We start from the raw sequence: 5,361 nt of genomic DNA, 5'->3' as shown, positions 1-5,361 counted from the left end.
AAGTTCTCTAGGAACAAGAACAACCAAAAAAAAATTTTTTTAAGGCACTAAAGTCTCCTACCCTTTTAGGAAAAAAATGAAAATTCCAAAAATAAGGCTTTCCCATAAATAGAGATCTGCCTGTCTCAGTAGGTAGCTGGAGTTGTCACTTGAAAATAAATGCAAAGATTCAATCAAGAAGCTTCATAAATATTCCCTGCTCTGCCTCCCACCACCTCCATAACACCCTGCGAAGCACTCCTTGTGACAGTGAGCCGGTGGCTCTGTCTCCTCACGCCTTATTAATAATTGCAGGGCTACTAATTGTGCTCCTTGGAATTAAGAGGGGTCAGCAACCTCAACAAGAAACCCTGGCCTAAAACAATTCCTACTCGCCTAACAAACTCCATTTAAGTGGAAACACGAAGCTCCCCAGCTTGTGCGGTAAATCAGAGAAATGGTTCGAGGCACACCTGCTGACAAGGAGTGAGAAGCCCCACGCGGAAGCCGAGGGCGTTAACTCTGACCTACAGAGTGCCTCCTTGCCCTGAGGAAAAGAGGCCTCTAAAGTCACTTTTTGTGGAGGCTAAAATCCCAGAGATCTCCCCCTTCGTGGAAAAGTTTGCACGGATGGCTTTGAACAGCAGGGAAGTTCATACAAGTTAAGTGCGAATATGTTGTTGTCGTTTAGTTGCTAAGTTATGTCCGACCCGTTTGCAACCCCACGGACTGTAGCCCGCCAGGCTCCTCTGTCCATGGGATTTCACAGGCAAGAATACTGGAGTGGGTGTCCATGTCCTCCTCCAGGGGATCGTCCCAACCCACGTCTCCTGCATTCACAGGTGGATTATTCACCACTGAGCCCCCCAGGAAGCCCCCCCAGATGTGAACACACAATCTCTTTTTCATTTGGCACTTTTGAGGACACGAAAACCTAAAATCCAGCAAATAATCATGTTGGTTTGAATGGTGTTGACTTTTATAAAATTAAACTTCAAACACTTTTTACTTTATAAAATGTCTTTAGGCAGCACTTTAATATCACGCTATAATGGGAGTGGCACTCCAGTTTTTCTGATCAGCGGTTTATCTACTTGTCATCAAGTATATATTTTCACCCCTGAAGAAGGAAATGACAACCCACTCCAGTTTTCTTGCCTGGAAAATTCCATAGACAGAGGAGCTTGGTGGGCTAGAGCCCATGAGTTTGCAGCTTAGCAACTAAACCACCACCGTCATAATAGTAAAAGAAAGTCCACTGCAAAGTGTCCACATGTCATATTTTTCTTCTTTACTAGTGGTTGTTACCTTCAGACCTAGGGTCTAATTATTTCGTCTCCCAGAGGCTCCCACTTCTAAGTCCTGCCCCCACCCTTACCCAGATCTCATCTCACAGCGGGGCTGGTAAGGATCACAGATCCCTCCCATCACTAGGCTTTATTTCCTAGAGAGAGTCCCTCAGAGCTGGCTGCTCACAATACAATCATTTGTTTCAGGGCTATTAAGGAGCTTCCATTAAAAGAAATGGACCAGGACAGGCATCATTTTTCTAGGATGAAAAGAGGAATTGTCACGAAAGGCAGCCGTCGTGGAGCCAGTGGGCAGGTGGAGGGCCGGCCGTCCTCCCAGCTGCCTCTGCAGGGAAAGCCATTCGTCCTAAGGGCCAAGGTGGAGGCGTGCTGGCCTGGGATGCCCTGCGTCTGCATCCTGTCCGATGAGCGCAAATCCAGCTAAACCGCCCCGCCCCTCCTCCAGCTGTGCCAGGCCCCTCCCTCACTGAGGCTGTGCAGCTCAGCTGAGTGGTGAATTCTCTGGACCATGATTTGCTGCCCGTGGGTCAACACCGTGCTGGGCACTGCAGACACACAGCTCTCGCTGCGTCCAGCGCCCGGATTCTGCAATGAAACGTGTGTCCCATACAACAGAAAACATCTGATTTATTTATCTTTCTTCTAAGAGCAATTATAAGGGAGCAAAACAAGTTAGAAGGCAGAGGGCTCAGGTCTGGAGGGAATTTATTCAGACTTCATACTCTAAGGATAATAAAAGGCAGTAAATCCTTAAACTAAACAGTCAGCGGCAGGGAGCCGCTCAAAATTTATCCTCTTCTAGATTAGCAACGATTCAATCACACCGTGATTTATTTTAAAATACAGCGATTTTCAGTACTTCATGTGTTTCAAACACTCAGTTTAAAACAAAGGACACAATCCTTTCAGGTTTTTTTTCCGACACTAGTTCTTAGATGTTTCTTCACCGCGGCTGAGAAAGAGCTTTCTCGGCTGAAATACAATTACTGCATCCATAAAGCAAGTACATTTATTCTTTATTGCAGATATAATGCATAAGAATGTACATGATTTTGCAAACTAGGAACTTTCTGTGAATTTAGTGAGAATGTAAAGAGCCATCTGCATAGACAAAGCTGAGAGATTGATTCTTGAATGTAGAGCAAACTAGAGAAGTGGGGTACACCCACTTCACCCTGGGGTACACCTGGGCTCCCCTTCACCCTCTCTCCATTTCTCCTCATTCGCAGCATCTCTGTGGGCTGACTCCATCCTCCAGAAAAGACCTAGGAGGAGGGAACCGGGAGCCTCAGGTCCCGACAAGTGAGTCCAGGATGGAGCAGGGCCAAGACCAGCAGGGTGAGCAGACAGCCTGGCCCTGCCCCTGTGGCTCCTCCTCCCCAAGCCCTCCCCCCAGGACTCAGTCCTTTCCATGATGCTATGGACATGAAGAGCCTTTCCCACCCAGCACAGCTCCAAATAGAGATTCCCATTATGTATCAGGTTGGCCAGAAAGTTCATTTGGGTTTTTCCCTAAGACCTTGCAGAAAAACCCAAACAGACTTTTAGGCCAACCCAGTATTAATGGACTCATATGCTTTTCCATTTGATAAATATGCAATGAACAGCCAAAAATTCTCCAGAGGTCTGTGTGCTGTAAATTAAAACAATGTGTAAATGCTAAGTGAAGTTCATGGTGGTCAGTGCATACGAAACATGGACAGGTGCTTCCATGTGAGGCCATGTGAATGCATTTTTGACATTCAAGTCAGACACACTTGCCTTCTTCCTCTTCCAGGGCCATGGGGCTCACCCCCGAAAGCTGCACATTCAATAAAGCCCCCATAATAAAGCACGTTCAGTAAAGCCATTACTTGTACACCCTTTAATTTAACCCTAATTTATGGTAATTAGGGAAATCAAATTCTATTTTTATCAGAACTTCTGGAAAATTCTACAGGGTTTTCTTTAATATATATTTAAGTTAATATATGGTAAAATTATATAGTTCTTATTTTAGAGTGTGAATTCAGTCATTCCTAACAAATCTATGAAGTCCCAAAGTAAAGACCCCTCGTCTCAGTACTGCTCACAGGTAGAGGCCTGGACCCAGGGGGTCCTACCTGCCTGCGTTAGTGTAGACTAGGACAAGAGCCAAGGTCATTGTCTTGGGTTTGCTAAAGAATCCACCTGCCAATGCTGGAGACACAAGAGACATGATTTTGATCCCCGGGTCAGGAAGAGCCTCTGGTGGAGGAAATGGCAATCCGCTCCAATATTCTTGCCTTGAAAATCCCATGGCCACAGGAGCCTGGCAGCTCACAGTCCATGGGATCACAAAGAGTTGGACATAGCTAAAAGACTCTGATGCTGGGAGGGATTGGGGGCAGGAGGAGAAGGGGATGACAGAGGACGAGATGGCTGGATGGCATCACCGACTCGATGGACGTGAGTCTGAGTGAACTCCGGGAGTTGGTGATAGACAGGGAGGCCTGGCGTGCCGCGATTCATGGGGTCGCAAAAAGTCGGACACGACTGAGCAACTGAATTGAACTGAACCGGAGTGGCTGAGCACACACACATACACACACACAGCTGAAACAGGCAGCCCTGAGGCAGAACCCTGGGTGGGAGGATGTTTCAGGAAGTGTATACGATTTCCCTCAAATTGTCCTAAACATTTCCTGTGTCCAGAAGCACAGACTAAAGGCAAGTATGTCAAGTGATATGTAATATACTAGAAGAGACTTTTCATGGAAAGTTGGAGAACTATTTATCTGAAATGGTTTAAATATAATCCTTCTTAAAGACAGGAAGATGACTAGAGATTTATTAAAATAACTCCCCACAGTAATACATATAAACCATTTCAAACAGAAGCACCCTGTGCTTTCAGTGCCCTGTAAACGCAATCTACGTGCTCTCCTTATAAGCTTCTGCAGCATTTAACAGCTCTTCCTGGTTCCGACATCACCAGCAATGGAACTGGAAATACACTAGCGGTAGAAGTTCCACTTCTAATCTCCAACTCTTTCTCAGCTTTGTTGAAGGCCATAGACCTTGTTGAGAATCTTTTGAAAGTCACGGACCTCCTCCTCGGTGTGGTGGACTGATGTACATATTTTGATTAAATACAAATAAATATTCGTAGCCTAATTATAAAATATAAAGAATGGCTGCTATGCATTTCATTGTACTCTCTCAAAACTCATATGTTGAAGTCTAATTACCCAGTTGTCAGAACGTGAACTTATGCACAGAGAGGGTCTTTATAGAAGTGATCAAGGGAAAGTAAGGTCTGGAGAAGAGGCCCTAATCCAATTTGACCTTATACAAAAGGGAAATTTGCACACAGAAACAGACAAGGGGAGACCAAGGACAGGTGCACAGAGAAAAGACTGTCATCTGTGAACCAAGGAGACAGACCTGGAATGGACGCCTCCCTTGCAGCTCTTGGAAGGAACCAGCCCTGCTTGGACCTCTGGCCTCCAGCACTGTGAGACAGTAAATCCCTGTTGTTGAAGCTGCCCAGTCCTTAGCAAATGACACAACAATCTTGTGAGGTTCTTTCATGTTGTTATGTGTACCTACAGTTCATTTCCACTGCTGTCTGAGCATGCTGGAGTTTATCTGTCCACTCTGTTGCTGGTAGATTATCTGCAAAGCTTTGCAGTGTTGAATGATGCTGCATGAACATAGTAATGCATGTGCCCCAGTGGTTATATATATGAGCTTCTCTAGATGCCCAGCACCAGAATTGCTGGATCAAAATGTATATGTTTTTATCCAGCTTGTTCGGAAAGTGAATGGGTCCATTTTTATACTCACCACCAGTATATAAAGGGCTCCTGCTCCTCAAATTTGCCAAAACTTAACATCATCAGAGTTTTTTTCACTCTTACCAATAAGCCTGGTGTCAGAGTGTATCTCATTAGATGGATATAGAGACAATTTCATTGACTGACTTACATTTAATATTACTATCATCAGTATTTATGACTTTTATGCATTGACTTTTCAACTCATAAAAAAAATCATGTTTAATGTGAATATTTTCTATCTCAAAAGCTGTCTGTTTATGAGATGAGCTTAG

Source organism: Budorcas taxicolor, chromosome 22 (genome assembly GCF_023091745.1).
Source record: "Budorcas taxicolor isolate Tak-1 chromosome 22, Takin1.1, whole genome shotgun sequence".
NCBI classification, from domain to species: domain Eukaryota; kingdom Metazoa; phylum Chordata; class Mammalia; order Artiodactyla; family Bovidae; genus Budorcas; species Budorcas taxicolor.
The sequence above is the reverse complement of the archived record's forward strand: the minus strand, read 5'-3'. Positions refer to the sequence as shown.